The sequence below is a fragment of the Lemur catta genome, chromosome 5 (genome assembly GCF_020740605.2).
Source record: "Lemur catta isolate mLemCat1 chromosome 5, mLemCat1.pri, whole genome shotgun sequence".
NCBI classification, from domain to species: domain Eukaryota; kingdom Metazoa; phylum Chordata; class Mammalia; order Primates; family Lemuridae; genus Lemur; species Lemur catta.
In genome coordinates this window covers 43,110,585-43,129,226 of record NC_059132.1, presented here as the reverse complement: position 1 = coordinate 43,129,226, position 18,642 = coordinate 43,110,585, and positions in this window count along the sequence as shown.

Below are 18,642 nucleotides of genomic sequence, written 5' to 3'. Positions count from 1 at the left end.
ATCTGTTTACACCTCCGAGTGCCTGATGCCACTGCACTGGGGGCCTATGCCTGCTTTAGGTGGCATCAAAGACCTCCCTCACTACTGTTTGTTATGCTGAGTGTGCAGAGCATAGTATATACTCAAGAAAAACATGAGTGAACTCAGAGGTGGAACCCTGTACTTCAGGGATGACATAGAGGCCCTGTGATTCCCTTAACAGAAGCTACGTGAGAAAGTGGTTTTCACTGGAACTTCATTGCCATCACTCTGTGGAAACTATAGTGATATTTAGCATACAGTAGGAGTCAGTTTTGTCCATGTAAAATCTGAACAAAATTGGGTCTTGGGTAAAATTTTTCAATAAATATTAAAAATGTGTTCCCTGACACCGGGGCACCTACTCAGATGTCAACGGAGAAACTAGAGCGGGTGGCTTGCCGGCCTGCACTCACTGGCCTTGGCTGCCTCCCTGGTGCTGTGCTTTGCCTGGAGCTTGAGATTCTTGACAATGAGTTATCACCTGCCAGATGTCTCGTAAAAATAGAAGGTGATTATATGAAGACCATATTGGTCTTTTCAGGGACCAAAGTCCTTTCAGCCACTGACACCCTTATTAGGCAGGACCACATAAGATGTGACCTTCTGAGTGGCCTCAGTGTGGCATGAGGTGAAGAGCTCGGGCTCTGAAATCCGCTCTGTGTTCACGACCTGTGTGGGTGCGGGCCAGCCCCTTCATGTCCCAGCACTGCAGTGTCCTCGTCCTGGAACACCTGACGAATGACTGTAATGAACTTACACATTACATAACAACGCTCATTGTTCTTACCTGGAGGGGTGATACCTGCAGGTGTCAGTTATGGTCCGGTCTCGGGACTAGGAACTTATTGCAGCTATTTTTAAAGGAAGGGACTGTGACATGCTGGAAGGGCTGGAGGAATGACTCTCAGGGCTCCTCCCGGAACCCCGACTCCCAGAGCGCACAGCCTGAGCGGAGATGCAAGATCAGGAAGCTAGGCCGTCACAGCCGGGATGTTGAGCACCACATAGTGTGAGTTGGGCCCCCACGGCCACCAGAGCGCCTTTAGCCATCCATGGAGTCCAGGCCGGATGTGCTGCAGCAGGTCCCTGCCCGGTACCCAACTTATTTGCAAAAGTTGCCGTGTGAGCAAGAAAATGGCTCCGGCCTCATTTTGCCTTTTGAACCCCCCGGGCATGTACTTGTGGTAGCCAGCCTCTGCGACGGCCCAGTGACCCCTGCTTCCTGCTGTCCACACCCTAGTGTGGCTCCTCCCACGTGGCATCAGGGATGGCCTGCGTGAGCAACAGAATACAGCAGAAGCGACGATGTGTCCCTTACGAGATTGGGCTGCAGAAGACGCTGTGACTTAAATCTTAGTCATGCGCTCATGTTCTCTCTCTCGGGCCTTTTGCTCCGGGGAAGGCCAAAGCCGGCCGCCTTGTCTTGAGGACCCGCAGGCGGCCTGCAGAGAAGCTCAAGTGTGCAGCCGGGGCCTCCTGCCAGACCCGTGCGCCGGCCTGGGGGCAGCTCCCCGCTGACAGCCGCCTGCAGCCGCGGAGAGGCCCGGCGCCAGCACCCCTGCACGGCGCCCAGGCTCCGCACCCTCAGAGCTGGGAGGGAGATAAATGTGTACTACAGCGAGCTGCTAAGTTCCAGGGTAATCTGTTACTCAGCAATAGACAAACAGCCCAGCACCGGGAGGATTTAATCCAGCTCCCAGCCCCTAGCAGCACGCGTAAGAGGCTCAGTTTGCAGCCTTCCAGCTCGGCGGTGCGGAGGGGCGCGCAGGAGGGTCCTGGAGGCAGGCGGTCCCACCCGCAGAACGTGCCACACCGTCCTGTACCAGGGAGGCCGATGTGGTCGCGCTTGCAAGGAGCGAGGCATCTGATACCCAACGCGTTTCCGGGAACTACACCACGCCAGGGCCTCGTCCACCTTCACTCACATCGAGATCAAACCCTCCTTTTCTTACGATCGGCATCCACCGATTGTTACTGTTTTTCCCCTGATTACAAAGAGGGAACAGAATTCTTTCTCTGTCACACAGAGCTTTTACTCAGAAGGTCACAGGCTTCCCCGCTAAGTGGAACCCGTCCCCAGGGGCTCGCAGGGCAGTGCGCACGCCGCAGCCACATAGATAACCCGGGGGGGCGGCAGGTCAGGACGCGAAGCCCTGCTGGGGACTAGCAACAGCCCAGTGTGACCGGTCCACCTTGGCTACCATGGAACGGACGAGCAAACGGTTGGAGCAGCCCCCTGCCAGCACTGCCTGCCTCTCCCCGGTGTGACAGGGCAGCGGGAAGGGACCCACATCACCGTATTTAAGGCGGAAGTTGTTTTCCTTGGTGGATCTCAAAAATGTGTGGATGAAAAAATCCGAGGCTTTTAAGCAGCTAATGTGTTGTCTTTGAAGGGTCCCACACCAGGAGGAAGTACCTGAGGCAGGTGCGAGTTGCAGTGACAGACAAATTTGTGCCTTTGTTTTCCCGAAGCTACGAGGGCCGTTTAACAGAGACATGGTGCCCTAGGACCAGGGCCTTGGCTTGGGAGGCCAAGGAAGGGCTTTGTATAGAGGTAGTTAGGCGGGCAATTCTCAGAGGGTAGGAGGAAAGGGGGGGATAATTAACACCTTTTCTCCGAGAAATTATAAAAAGGCTGACACAAAAGGGGCAAGAGACTGAAAGTGTCCCAGAGTGGATGCTGTCTACGAGTGAAAGTCCTGAACAACAAATGATTTATTAAGTGACCTTTATAAGAGTTAAGCAGGGTAACAAGCACATTTACTTTGTACTTAAGACTTGTATTACTTTTAACATATAATATGACAAGAGGGACTTTTTTTTTTTATAAAGAACTAGATGTTTTTTGGAAAACTAAAGGTAAATAAATATTAATTTTCTGGCTCTCTTAGACTTTTTTATACCTAAAAAAAGCCTAACCCCAAAATGCACCAAACACAGGTATTGCTTATCAAGCAGCCACTGCACTCTGCTCAGACTAGCGTGTGTTCTGATTTCAGACAATCCACACACATCAACACTCTAACCAGATCCTTAGGCTCAGAGTTTTGAATTTTTGCACATCAGCTCGTGAACAAACATTCTGAGACCCTCTGTGCTGTGGGTCTGCCTGCCAGTTCAATTTCTGCAGAGTTACCATCTTTCGGTTTTGCATGGGGCAATTTGATGGTACTTGAACCCCATTCTGTTCTAAATATGATGGAATGTGGAAAAATTATAATTGTTGGCTTCCTAAACTTAATATATTTAAGGTAAAGATGCAAATTGTTGCATGACACAAAAACGGTGAATCCTAATCTTCAATCAGACAATTACTGTACTCAATCCGATTGATTCTCTGTTCAATTTGAAGTCAAGGAACAATATTGGAGAATCTTATTAAAAGACAATGCGTAAAAAGCAAGTGTGGTTGGAGAATTTATAATTTTTTGATCTCTGGGAAAGAAACCTGATTTCTAAAGTATAGCTTTTTTAGTCTCTTAGAACCACATGGATATGTTGTATACAAACACTGGGACCAGCAGGCAGGCAGCTCTCCAGGGACAGTTCTCCACTGTCACGGCACAAATGGAGCTCTCCTGGGCCCAAGCAGCCAGCAGACCTAGGCTCCTTCCTTCCTTCCTGCCTGCCTGCCTGCCTCCCTTCCTTCCTTTCTCTCTCTCTCTCTCTCTCTCCCTTTCTCCTCCCTTTTAAAAATAGAAAGCAGCCACTGCTTTAATTACACACACTCATAGATACAGATTAGATGTCATGTTGAGGCAGATGTTGACATAGACCGTAGACATTAACACGCATACACGTGCATAGAGTCTTCTGCTCACCTCTGTCCCTTTCCAACCAAGGAAGTTATTTAATTGGTGAAATTTTAAGAGCTGTTTGGTGATAGAACAATGTTGCTTGTGGACTGGGATAGGGGAATCATATTGCAAGTGTGGTCCCAAACGATGCTTGTTTCTAAGATGGGGTTCCTTCTCCTCTTTCTGGGCTCACTAGGAGATTGCGTCTGCATGCCTGAGTTCTGCAAGCATCTGGAAGAGAACTGAAGAGAACAGATCTTTTAGAAATTCAAGAGGTTTTAGAAACTGACATGGCCTGCCCTCTTCCTATCTCCCGTTAAAAAAGAAACCTAAGTGTTTTTGCTCTTTGATGCAGAATTTCTTGCTGTGGTAATCTTGACTAAGGGAAGGATGATACACACACATGGTTTAAAGCACAGAGATGTACATAGTGACCTCATTTGTGATGGCCAACAATGATGAGAAAAGTAAACAACCTAAGTCTCCAGTAGAGTCATAACTAAGAAAATGATGACAAGTGAATCATTTGTGTGTATTCTAAGTTCCAAGATAAGCTCAGAGTGGTGGGGATAAGGGAGCTGTATTAAAATGTCCCTGGGGTGATAAGGGTGAAGTGACAAAGAGCAGGACCTGGGGTCTGGCCAGTTCCCAGGAAAACAGGAGCTTGTCCAAGGCAATTCCAGGGATCTTCACTGTGCTGTTCTGTCTCTAGTAAGTGTCAGCCACTCTCTCCCTCTCTGTCTGTTCTCAGCTTGCTCAAGAAAGCTGACTTCCTCAGTTACCACCTGGAACCTCTTCTCTCTACCTCACAGCTTCTGTTTTTCATCATAGTTTTTAACTTATTCTTGCTATTCATGTTTTTTGATTCCTTATGACTGTAATTTGCCACTACCCATCATGATGTCTCAGGTACTTTCATTTAAACTTTAACTCTCATTGGTAAATGGCAGATTTTATATTTCCATTTAACATTTCCAGGAGAGGAAGTTGACCAGTCCTGGGAATAGTTGTCACCGCTGTTAGGGCTGAGCCTCTAGGTGCCAGGACTTATTGTGGTGCTGCTAAGCCTGTGTGTTGCCTGCCTTTGTGTGAGCCATCGTAGGGAGGGACGGGTTTCTATGTTAAAGAGACATCACTAAATAGGATGCCTCTTCAAAATGAACCAGGGGTGGGCAGCTTCCCTTACAAGGGACTCCAGGCCTGGGCAGGCACCATAATTGACAACTCTAGTATCCACACTTGGCATAGTACTATGAAAGCATGACAAGTGCCCACATGGTGTCCATGCGTACTTCTAGTAGGAAGGAGATTTGGCAGTATAAATCAAATGACTTGAATGTTTATGCCCAATAATTCTGCTTCTAACATTTTATCCCAAGGATAATCAGAGATAAACACACAAATCTGTATGTAAGGAACTTCATCAGAGGATTATCTGTATTAGAAAAAATATTCAAAAAGGAGACTAATTAAGCTATGTTATATATATGACACATATATATGAGTATTATGCAGGTTTTTAAAATGTTGGTATGTTTTACAGACAAACATGTACTATTTCAGAAGGATGTTCAAGATACAAAGTGAGAAAAATAGATTAAAACAATAACATTTAGAAACTTAGAAAATATTCCACAATTTTACTTGTAAACACATATGCAGTAAAGCCGGAGGCTATGCAACAGAATCTTAGTTGTGGTTATTTCTAAAGGGAGAGATGATGGATGATTTTTCTGAAATTTTCTCTTAAGACTAGCTTTGTTTGTATCATACAATTTACCTTTAACATTAATGTTTACAAAGAGTTCGTGATAATGCTTATTTCATAATGTTAAATCAAAATGAGAACACAAAATTAAACATTGTACATGTTTACAACTATAACAAAAATGTTGAGAAAAAATACAGGAAAGCTATTTCATAGTGGAGATGTCTATTTCTGGATACTTTTCTGTAGGCTACATTCTGAGCCTACAAGTAACTTTTTCTTCTTTCTACATTGCTATATTTTGCATGATTTTCTAAAATGGCATATATTAATTTAAATCTTTCTTTTTTTTTTCTCTCTCTCTTTTGCACTTAAGGAAACTTGAGGATCAGAGAGATTAAGAGATTTATCAAAGGCCACAGTTGTTAGTGGACAGGCTGGGAGGAGAGGACAGCTAATCTGATCAGGGTATAGTGGATACTGGGGTGTGTTGCCCAGAACACCTTCAGGAATGAAAGACTTATTCCCCCAGCTGCCTTCAAATGTCAAAGTGCCTAAGCTGAAAAGAGCCTTTTTGCTCAAGATTATATACCCTTTCCAGGGTGGCTCATAGCCAAGGACAGTAAATCACAAAGACTCCAGTTGGGATCACGCTAAGGCTGTGGTCCCGATGCCCTGGCTGCAGACTGGTACTGGTCTGTGGTCTGCTAGGAACCCCCCTGCAGTAGGAGGTGGGGGGGGAGCTTCATCTGTGTTTACAGCCGCTCCCCATCACTCCCATCAGCTCCTGAGCTCCACCTCCTGTCAGATCAGCGGCATTAGGTTCTTACAGGAGCTCAAACCCTACTGTGAACTGCACACGCGTGGGATCTAGGTTGTGCCTCCTCATGAGAATCTACTGCCTGATGATCTGAGGTGGAGCTGAGGCTGTGACGCTAGCGCTGGGGAGCGGTTGCCAATACAGATTATCACTAGCAGAGAGGTTTGACGGCACAATAAATGTAGTGTGCTTGAATCGTCCTCAAACCATCCCCCTTCCCCTGCTCTGGTCTGTGGAAAAATTGTCTTCCAAGAAATTGGTCCCTGGTCCCAAAAAGGTTGGGGACTGCTGCTCTAGAGGACGCTTCCACCTCCAGAGCTCCTGGAGGGGTCACCTGAGGCCTGAGCTGGAGCGATTCACAGCTTGACTTCTTCCTCTGCCGATTCTGCTTTCTTCCGCTCCCTTCGCCGGTATGGCTCCCTAGAGCTCTCTCCAGTAAACATCCTGCACAGTAATCTCCACCTCTGAGTCTGCTTCCCAGGGAACCCGACACGTGGCAGCTGGTGCCAGACATGGTCTGAGAAAGCAGACACCAAGATGGGATATTGGAGCTGGCCTCCTGACACTAGGCTGACTGTGAAAACCCCATTGCTGGTGGGAAGTGGAGGCCAGACAGCCCTGGCACAAAAGGGAAGGACAATTGTTAGGACTTTCCCCCAGTGGCGAGGCGGCACCACACACCAGTGGTAGGGAGTGCGTTGGCTGGTGCAGTTCATCAGGCGTTTGAGAACGACGAGGGAAATTGTCTCTGTAAGGACAATGCAAGTGGGTGGCTACTGCTGAAGTTGACTGGCTTCTGCAAAAAGATAATGAGAAGCTGAGCGTGATTAACCAGCAATTAAAAGCTAGGTTTGAAAGCCAGAGGGCTTCTTGGAAGCCTATAAAGAGGCTCACATCTCCTGTGGTGGGAGGGCAGAGAAGGTCAAAGGCCAAGCAAAGAATTAATCTCAAGAGCAGCAGTGTTTCTGAGAAGGTTACACTCTAACAAGCCAGGCCTGCTGTGCAAGGCCAAGGCCCTGCTCGGGAAAGCATGGTGCCCTGACACCATGTGATGACGTCTCAGCTGCTGCTGCTGAAGACCTTGAAAGCCCGGCTTCTACCTACCCTTCTGAGCCTACAGAAGTGGACCCTCCCCCGGACCCTTTCTGGTAGATGGTGCAGAGGCCTCTCCCCCATAAAACGCGTGCCCCTCAGGATCCAACCCACCTCCCCTGCTGGCCACAAGTCCTAGAAATAGGGTTAAGTCACAATATAACCCAGCCAGACCCATGCTGGGCCTGAAAGGAAGAAATGGACTGTCCCTGAAGGAGCTGCAGGACCCAGCCCGGTGGAGTAGCAGGCGGGAAGGGTATGCATGGACTGGATACTGAGGGTGCTGACTCAGGGTGGGGGGATGCGAGATTCGGTCAAGGAAATGTTGTCAATTTGGGCCCATTGTCCCTGGCTTCAGGATGGAACAACCAGATAAGAGCCCTGGGAGTTGGACATGCTGCAAGGACGGTGCTAAGTAACCTGGGGAAAGCAATAGCTGCACTGAGCAGGGCGGGTGTGCTGGAATTCCAGTGGCGCATGGTGGGCGGAGGGAAGAATGGCTCAGAGGAACGTGCGTGCTCCAGCGGACACACTCCACGACAGGGCGTGTGCTCCATAGGAAGGTCCGGGGCATACACCGTTCAGCAAGCACTAGGAATACACCAGTGAGAGGGCACCAGCTTCACTCAGAGTCTGGTGGTGGCTCTGCAGGAAATGCCACAGGGCTGGGCTCCCCAGCAGGAAAGGGGATGAGTGGACCCCAGAGCAACAGAGAATACTTCACGGCACGGCACCATCAGTGGCCCAGTGGGGCAATTATCACAGCAAGAAGACAGAGGGCCTGACCCACAGGGGGTTAGGGAAAGAATTAATAAAACACAGTGCCCTGAGAGGCAAAATAAATGGGCAGCTAGTGAGGACATCATTCCACCTGTGTCATCAAAGAAATCAAGGGTGGATGAACTGGAGGCCAAGAGCTGTGCCCCTGTAGATGGTCCTTTGCTGAGTTTCCAGACCTGATCCAGACTTTGGATCCAGAACCCACAGCCGGAAGAGGAGTCTGGGCTCCCACAGGGAAGGGGGGAGGGTCATCCCTGCAACCGCATGGCAGGTACACATGGGCGTGACTCTCCCGGCCTTCCCCAAAGGGACACTTACTTGGATCACTGCGCTGGGGAGAGGCAAAGGCCCGGACAGTTGACGGCTACTGGACTCAGAGTCTCAGCTGACATTGTGAAGACTCAAAGCACGGCCGTGCCCCTCACCTTGGATTCAGAACATACAGGGCCAGGTAAGGAACGGAGTCTCAGCCTAGGCCTGTCCCCTGGGCCCACATTCGACCTGACAGTCAATTCCCTGGCCCCTGCATGTACGCTTGGGACAGACAGAGTGCAGGTGGCCCGGCACCCACACCGCGTCCTTGGCCTGCGGGGTTAGAGCTACCACGGCGGAAAAGCCAAGTGGAGGGCTCTGCACTCCTGCCCTCCCCCAGCCACACACGGAAATAGGGGCTGGCAAACCTCTGGACAGGGCCAGAGAGCAGACGTTTTAGGCTTTTTGAGCCAAGAAGCACCGTCCTCAACTTCCCCACCCCCCACCAAGGCTAATTGTCTTTTTTATGTTTGAAAATGTAAAAAAACATTCTTAGCTCACAAGCTATGCAAAATCGGACAGCAGGCTGGAGAGTCTACAGTATGGTCTCTGTCAAGTTCACCATTTTGAAAGCTGGCCTGGAATGCCCGAGTGGAGTAAGAGTTCCCTCAGGAGGCACAAGGGAAATGCAATTTTCCTTAGAGTCAGATAGTTTCTAGGGCAGTGGATTGTTGAATCTTGGACACATCTGAAGTTTATTAACATTTTTTCAAAACTAAGAAACTAGTTCCAAGCAGAATAAACTTAGATCAAAGGTTTTTAGCCTGGGAGTCTAGCTCTTCCACTAAATCGGGCCCCCATGCATTGCTTCTTTACACGTTCAAAGACTAGAAGAACCACACGTGCGGGGTGCCATGCCTGACCACAGCCCGGCCCCACGCCCCGCAGGACAGAGGATTAATGCTGCCTGGCTTCCCTGGTGAGAACTCACCATCAACAAAAGCCCTCTGGGCTGCCACCAGCTGCAGAGGGGCTTTGGGTGTCCGAGAGATGCCGGGGGAAAGCTGCCCCAATCAATAGGCTGAACGGTTCAATAACTCATTTTGCTGCTGAGGCAGTAAAATAAATAAATAAGAACCTGGTTGGAAGTTGAAACCGTCCGTGTTCAGTGCTTCTCGGAGGCCAAACTGATGGGCTTTAATAGCTTCGGTCGGCACAGAACACAGGCAGACTGTCCCAGCAGTGTGCCCTCTGTTTCCTAGGCAACCAAACTTGAAATAAGATGATGGCTCAAACTGGGTACCAAATCAATTTGCTGGAGGTCCAAATGTGGGGAAGGCGAACTTCACATAAAACCACAGACTGCAGCTTCTACTACGTTGACGATCATCACATCAGCTCATGTGTATCTACTGCTCATTTACCTCCCACCCCATGTCACCAGCCCCTTCCTTGCAACCCCAGAGCCAAAAAAAAAAAATTCACAAGTTCCAATTGTGCTGTCATGATCAATGGGGTGCTTCTTTCCAGGCTGCCTGTCAGGGGAGAATCAGATGAAAGAGCCAGAGGAAGATGTGCATGGGCAAAGCTCTTTTGTGTTACAAGACTTAGCGGTGGGCTCTGCCCAAAGCAAGAATCTGAGAAGTGCTGTGTGAATCTGGGATGTGAAGAGATTGTTCCAGGGCTTTCTCCCTAGGGAAGAAAATTCCCAACTACTCCAGTGGGCCAACCAGCAATTCATAGCCTTTACCTGGCTTTGGTCTCAGGGAATCTACACCGTTCCCACCTCAGCTCCATCAGGGGCAGGGTGGATATGGGGAAGAAGCTTCCCCTGGTGTCTTGCACCACTCCGATCCTAACACTCATCATGCTGTATTGTAATTGCCTAAAAATTTCTCCATACCGTCTATTCGGCCATGACTTAGTGGAAGCAGCTCAGGTGTTTGATGAATGAATGAGCTTTAATGGAGCCCTCAGCTCATGCACAACCCTTGGAGGTTTTTATTCTTTTGTCTCGAGTCCTCACTTCCCAAGCTTACAAAGGAGAGGCGCACCTTCTCCCTTCCCTGAACCGAGGGCCCTGAGCAGGAAGCGTCCCCCCCCAGGTCTGACACATACCTGGCACTCAGTGCGTGCCAACTGGGCTGCACTGATTATCATGCAAAGTCATCTGGCATTATTTTAGAATCGGCTTTGGGCATCCACCTTTTATATTGTCATTTTAATAATTCAAGACACGTTCATTGAGTGTATCAGCTGGGATAGGCAGGCATCAGCAAACTTTCTCTGACAGGGCCAAATAGTACAATTTCCTGCTTTCCAGGCCGTGAGTGTACGTCGCAACTATTCATCGCTGTCATTGCAGTGTGAAAGCAGAGTGGACAATAGGTAAGTGAACGGACAATATGTGGCTGTGTTCCAACGAAACTTTATTTACAAAAACAGGTGGAAGATCCGCTTTGGCCCACAGGCCATAGTTTGCCAGCCCATAAGCCAGGCTAGGCTGTCATAACAAACACCACCAGTCTCGGAGCTGAATGCATGGAAAGGTTATTTCTCCCTCATGCAACATGCCCAGCATGGGTGGATGGAGACAGAGTTTGCTCCACAAAGTCACTGCACCATCTTACGACAGCGCTGTCTTTGCGTGAGGCTTTGGTGTCCCCAGGGCAGGAGAGGAGAAGCCCACTGAGTCAAGCCCTGGCAAATAAATGCCTTAGCCCAGCAGGGACAACCTCACTTCTGCTCTCATGTCCTGGTCTAGAACTCATCACCTAACCACTCCTCTCTTCAAGGGTATGGAAAATTGCAATCCAAAATTAGAAGAGAACTGAATATTGGTGGGTCTTAGTCATGTCTACCACAATGAGCGTTAGTCATGAGCAAAACCCAATCGGGAGACGAAAGTAGCTAAGAGGAGGCTCCAGCCTGCCAGGCGTCCAGTCGGTGGCGGAGACAGACACACCTGCAGAAGGAGCTGCTGCCAGACAAGGTGGCAGGAGGGCAGGGTCCGTGCCCCCTTAGCCCTAAATGCCACAGCCAATCCTAAGTTTGATGATAAAGAGAAGCACACAACACACGGCAAGGACATCAGCCAGGAATCCCAGTTCTTTGCACATCCAATGGGCAGTGCAAATCCAGATGACTCACGTCCCGGCACCCCCTCCAGACTGCTTCTAGATAAAGGGGTGCGGGCTACTGTGGACGGGGGAGAAGGAGCAGAGAGAAGGAAGCAATCACAGCCTTCCCATGGGCAAAGTAATAATGCAAATTCAAAACATAAAATAATTACCTGGGAAACAGTGGGAGGCTATCAAGGACAGACACTCGGCTCACAGATATGTTATTCCACATCAGCGACAGACACTGGCAGTTTCTCATTTTGAACATCCAAGTGTGGCTTTGGGAGGAAAATCCTAGTCAAATTCACTCATAAAGTAGGGGATACCCTGGACTTTGAAAGAGCTGGAGTGAGGGTGGTAGCGAAGGGTAAAGAAGAGAGGCGAAGGCCCCGGCCACACCGTGCCCTCGCCCAGCCTGGCCTGCAAGCCGTGGTGTGGCAGGAGGGCCCCCAACCAGACCGGGGCAAGGAGAACGCGTGGGTCAGATGTTGGCGCAGGGCTTAGGGGAATGGTTTACCTGCTTAATGAAACAATCCATTTCGTCTGTTCCCAAGGATATTTACCTTCTCCCCAGAGACTTCCAAGAATTAATTAATACTAAATGCTTGTCAGACCCTTTGCCAATATTAAGGATTTGTTTAATCTGAAAGGCCAGAGTAAGCACAAATAGAAGAGTTTCGCTTTATTTTATAAATACTCTCTCTGACAGCAAGCAAAGTGACCTTGCCATGTGGAAAGTACGAGAGAGGCCTTCCTACAACAGAGTGCCATGTGGGGACAGGCAATATATGGAAAATTTCTGTACCTTCTATTTGATTGTGCTGTGAACCTAAAATTGCTCTAATAAATAAAGTCTATTACCAAAAAAAAAAAAAAAAAACCCTGCAGTTCTTTGGCATTCCTCCCATCGAGTGGTGCCAGGGGGTCTATATCCCCTCCTGTTAGATCTGGGTAGGCTCGAGACCACGGGGCTTCCAGGGCCAGCTCGGCAAAGACAGAGCTGCGTCCGCTTTGTTTGGTGGGACACTCACCTCTAGAGCCATGTAAGAAGTCTAACTGTCCTGAGGCCAGGATCTAAGCCCAGGCCACCTGAGAGGCCAAGGCCAGGTGTTCTAGCCGCAGAGCCAGGTGAGGTCCCCGCTGACAGCCAGCATCACCTGATGGACATGTGATGCCTCGAGATGACTCCAGGCATGACGAGTCAACTCCAGACATGACAGACCAGAGGAAACAAGCTGTCCCTGCTGTGTTCTGTCCCAATTCCTGAGCCAGAGAATGTGTGAACATAATAAAATGGCTGCTTTACGTCACTAGGGTTGGGCGGTTTGTTACACAGCAATAGTAGTTTAAACATGAAGGTTGTATAGAGTAGTTATTAATAGCAGGTTCCAGAACCCATCTGCCTGACTGCCCCACTTAGCACCTCTGAGACCTGGCGCAAGTGATGCATCTCCTTGTGCCCCCGTTTTCTCATGGGCAAACTGTGGATGCTGTTAGCATCTACCTTATTCGGGTTACTGAGAGCATTAAGCGGCTTAGGAAGCACTTAGAACACTGTTTGGCACCCAGGGAACCGTGTTTAGCTGTGAACTGTTTCGATTCTGAAGCCTTCCCTGACCACACCAGCCTCTTTTTTTTTATCCGATCACTCGTCTAACACCTCTGTCTCTCCTCAGGGACAACTGTTGAGCTGTCTAAGCATGTCTTCTCTCCCTGGCTGGGCTGCTGGGGTCTTCAGGGCAGGGAACAGCAAGCATCTGCTGTCTCAGCAGCACTGGGCACAGGGCTTTGCCCAGGATAGGTGTTCTACAAGAACATGCTGAAGAAGAAAAAACAAAGCCCAGACAAGCACATGGCTGGCACTCGGTGCCACTCAGTGACAGCTGGGGAGGAAAGCCATGCTCCATCCTCAGTGTGGTTGGCCCAAGACCATCCCTCTCCCTGGCGCTTCTCCTATTATGCTCTTCGTTTGCCCCCTTGTGTTCCAGTCTCTTTGGAAGATTTTGGTTCAGTGAGTTCCTTTTGCCCTCAGTGTCAAAAGTACTTAAACCCTTTATCATATTTCCTGATGAACGGTTGTTTGGACCAGGGAATCCACACATACAGAAACTCCTGGCACCATTCTACGCCTACATGGGCGTGGGGAAATGGTCCCTGCCTCAGCCTGCCAGCGTGAGAGTGCGCGGATGCAGGCCTGCTGGAAAGTGAAGTGGTGATGTGCATTGGAAGGCTTAAAAACTGCATACCCTATTCTGAGAATTTGTTCCAAAGAAATAAGTCATGTATGCACAAAAAGTTTTATAGGAATGATAGAAGTTCACTACCGCATTATCTGCAAGAGTAAAGAAAAATTAGACACCATCAGATGCCCAGCGTGTGGGCTGGTTCAATAGGCCATGATCTCCGCAGATGGGGCGGCTGCTCCTCCATCCAGCATGTGTGTCAGGTGCCCGCTCCGCACCAGGCCGGCTCCAGAGATGACAGGGGCGCAGTGGACGGAACGGACAGAAACCCTTCCCTTGAGAAGCCCGCGTGCTGGTGGGAAACAAAGGCCACAGACACATGCCTGTTTTGTAAAAGTGCCCTATGCGGCCTGTGGGGTGGGTGCTGCTGGGCTGTGGAGAGACACAAAACAGGGCAGGAGGGTGGGGACCGCGTGGGGAGGGACTTGGGGAGGAGCAGAAACTGTTTAGCAGGATAGTCAGGAAAAGTCTCATTGGGGAGACATTTAGGTACAAACCTCCAGGAGGCGAAAGAACAAGCTGTGCAGATATGTGGGGGGAGAGTGTTCTAGAAAGAAGAAGGAAGAGCAAGTATGTGGCCCTCAGGCTACAGCATATTCAAGGAACAGCAAGGAAGCCACCAGGGCTGACGTGGAGTGAGCACAGGGGACAGAGAAGTAGGCAGGGGAGGCCAGATGGGGTGGGGCCTCTTGGACCACGGTGAGGACTTCAGGGTTCATGCTGAGCAAGAGGGCACCAGTGGAGGGACAGAGGAGGATGGGCAGCGACAAGATCTGACCCAGGCCAGAAGATCCTGGCTACCATGCCGAAGACGGACTTCAAGGGACAGGGCCAGACGGAGACCTGCTGGAAAGCCCTTGCAGACTCCCGGCTCTACCACGGAGGCGCAGCAAACGGGACCTGCCTCCGCGCTGGACACGGGATGTGACGAAGGACAGAAGTCAAGAAGAATCAGCCATCTGAACGCCGCACAGGAGAAAATGCAGTGATATGAGAAATACGCAGAATACGTTCCTAAGTGATGAAACAGTATTTTCAAATGACTTTATTTTTGGAAAGGAAAACACATACATAGGTAGACAAACGCAAAAGGCCTGAGATTATCAACTGAAACGTGAATAGCAGTTACTTCTGGAGTAGGATTATCCGTGGTTTTCATTTTCTTCTTTTGCCTATATTTAATTTCTACTTTTGCCAGTATGCACATGCATTGCTTTTTAACTAAGAAAACTAACATAAATTATTTAAATTTGATCCCCCTGCCTATCTTCCTAACCCCTGTCAAGATAGTACCCCCTTTGAGGTCACTTCATGGTTTTCTTTGTTTTCCTGATGGTGATTATAGCTACTTAAGACCTTACAGCGCCGAAGAAAGAAGACAGTGAACATTTAGAAATCCTCGTTTTATTTCTCAGAAGCAATGCCAGGCAGAAGGGGGTCTGTGCCTCCTGAATGCAAGGAAAGTAGATGCATAGGAAACTTTTAGAGGCAAAATACCAGAGGATTGTGCTGAAGTTTTCAATTCATACCATATTGTTACACATAAACGAAGTGCCCAGCCCAATATCAAGAACAATGGTGGACACCAGGTTGGAAGCATGACTCTACCTTGCTGTTAAGGACCTGTCTGTTGCTTTGTTAGGAGAGGCAAGACACACGTGTGTGGAAAAACAAAGGCGTCTATCGTGTAGCTCAGTCAGTGTTACATGTGGGTGGAGAGAAGATGAGCGAGTGTGCTGAGATATTTGGAGACAGCTGACTGGAGGTTGTGAGAGGGGACCCCAACCCTAAAGGAAGAGAAGGAAGGGGTGAGGGTAGGCATGGAGAAGGCGGGAGGACGTTCTAGGTTAAATAAGGGGGCTGTGGTTTCTGTAGCCAGTCAGTAAACGATGACAGCTTTTTTGGAGAAATCCTCTTAGGAACAGTCCACCTTCCTTCTATTTTCATAACACGTGGTCCCATTGCTTCCGGAAAACAGAGGCTGCTCACCCAGCTCTCCCTGCGCACTGAAATTTTCCTATCTGCCTAAAATGAAAGTCTGTTGAAGTTAGGATTGTTTAACTAATTCTTCTCTTCTTTTAAATGAAACCTTTAAATTATGTGCATGATATTTATGGGTTTAAGAAATGAATTTTTTTAGCACAATAATTTTAACATTGTCAATTTCATAGTTAATGACGAAATAAATGACTCACACTTTGGGGTTTGGTAAATATTTCTCTCTCCATTATCATTTATTCTCTTTCAGGAGCCATAGACTGCGTCATAAGCCCAGCACGGAGAATTGTTTTATTTTATGCAATATTTAGTAGAAACTTTCTGTAACATCCATTAGGGGAGATAATGGACTTCTTTCCTTTTCTAGAAAGACTGTACTCCTACTATAGTCATAAAACAAACATTTTATACGCTCTGGACCTGGGTCTACCCAAGTTCTCAAATTGTGCAAATGCAGAAATAGGCGTGAGAGCAGTTCTCTGCCATTCTGTAAACATCCAGCCCCTGTCATCACCTTTACTGTAGGAGGGAAGGATCGGTTGAGTGAGACTGCACACCTGGCACCCCTGCAAGCCTGTGCTGGAGAGTCGGTGGGGTGAGCTGAGTCTGTGACCAGTGACCTGGAGGGCGTGACACAGCTCACGGAGGCATCAAGTTCACGTCTCTCCCTTAATGGCAACAGGAGGCACAACCCATGGAGTGCCAGGTGTGCCTGCTGCATACCAGAGAGGTGGGCTGTCCCGTGTGCTCCTGGAGAGCAGGCAGGGACTTGGTCACCCACGTGGAAATGCACACGGCAAGGTTTTGACTTTCCTCTTCCCCACACAAGCTCTCTCTCCTGCCCCTTCCCTCCTTGGAATTTTTTCAAAGCACCTATCGCCATCTCTATTAGCCAGGGTTCTCCAGGGAAACAGAACCAATGGGATATAGAGGGGAAGATATAAGCAGAGACTTATGGGAATTGGCTCATGGGATTATGGAGGCCAGGAAGTTCCTTACGAGCCATCTGCAAGCTAGAGAACCAGGAAAGCCGGTGGACTCAGTGTGAGTCCAAAGGCCTGACTGGGGGCAGGTGCAGGTGTAAGTCCCAGAGTCCAAGACCCAGGAACCAGAAGCTCCAACATCCAAGGACAGAAGATGGATGTCCCAGCTCAAGAAAAGAGAGAAAGAATCCACCATTCCTTGACCTTTCTGTTCTATTCAGGCCTCACTGCATTGGGTGACACCTGCCCACGTGGATGAGGGCAGATCTTACCCAGCCTGTCCATTCAATGCCAGTCTCTTAGAAACACCCTCACAGACACACTCAGAAACGTTTTACCAGCTACCTGGGCATCATTGAGCCCGGTCAAGTTGACACATAAAATTAACCATCACACCTAACTTGCTTAATACTTACTTATGTTACCTTACTTAGTGCCTGTCTCCCCCTAAGGCGAGCTCCGTGAGTGCAGGGACTTCTGACTGCGGTGCAGCTCCCCAGTCACTAGCGCACGGTCTGTCACTAAACAAGTAACTGGTGAAGAATGAGTGAATTGTCCCACAGTACCTGCGAGAGCACCTACAACAGTAGGTTCTTAATAAATAACTGCTGGATGAGTGAGGCTTTACACATTTTTTCTCATTTAATTCTACATGATAGGCATCATTATCCCCATTTTATAGACAAGAAAATGAGACTCAAAGGGGTTCTATAGCCTGCTCAGGGTCATGTGAGTGGTTAATGGTGGGGAGAGGTGGCAAAGCTAGTTCTATCTAGTGCCAACACTCTTATAATTATGCTAGGCTGAACAGGAGTGTTTGACGTGGAATTTGGAAACATCCATTGAAAATGTACAGCTCTACTGATATCTACGAGTACATTTAATTACAGCTTGTAAACACTAATGGCCTAGAGAAAAACAAATCTAAGACCTAGTTCAGGTTCTCTTTTGTAGTTATCCATTTATCCTCAGATTGCTTCTGCATCATCAAAATGTATTCAACAAATATTTATTGAGCATCTATTATGTGTCAAGCATGGTTCTATGTATGTCAGGATGCACCAGTGAACAAAAATAAACCATCCTGTCTTTGTGGATTTTTCAGTCTTGCAGGGGAGGAGATAATAGGCAACAGCTATAAGAAATGAGTGTGTTGCCTGTTGTGGGAGAAGGTGATGAGTCACTAGGGTGGGAGTCGAGCAGGGAAAGGGAAGCCAAGCACAAAGGAGATAGCAGACAGCCTGGAGAGACGTGTGAGAATGAGCCACGCAGAGAAAAGAGCTCTAGGCAAAAGGAACAGCCAAGGCAAAGGCCTAAAGCCAGGTGTGTTGGGATGTGGGAGGATGGCAGGAGGCCAGTGTGGCTGCAATGAAGGGGCCAGAAGCAAGAGGCCGGGTCAGGAAGGTAATGGGGCCAGTCCTGCAGGGCTCTGTCAACCGCATAAGGGCCTCTGCCTTTATCCTGAGACAAATGGGCAGCCACTGGAGGGTTTTAAGCAGAACAATGATGTGATTAACTTTAGTCTCAGAAGGATCACTGTGGCAGCCGTGTTGAAAACATACTGCAGGGGACAAAGGTGGTAGCAGGAAGACGAGGTAGAAGCTATGGTGACCCAGACAAGAGAAGATGGGGCTCCAGTTGGAAGGGTAGCAGTGGAAATGGTGAAGAGCCATCCAAGTTCTATTTTCCAACACGTCGATTCTTTCTACCTTCAACACTGCTATCCCTGCAGCACCTGTCTCCCTGTTAAGTTTCACAGGACAGTGCCTGCATCCTAAGTGTACGGCTTGATGAGTGGTCACAGTGAACACATTCACCACCCAGAT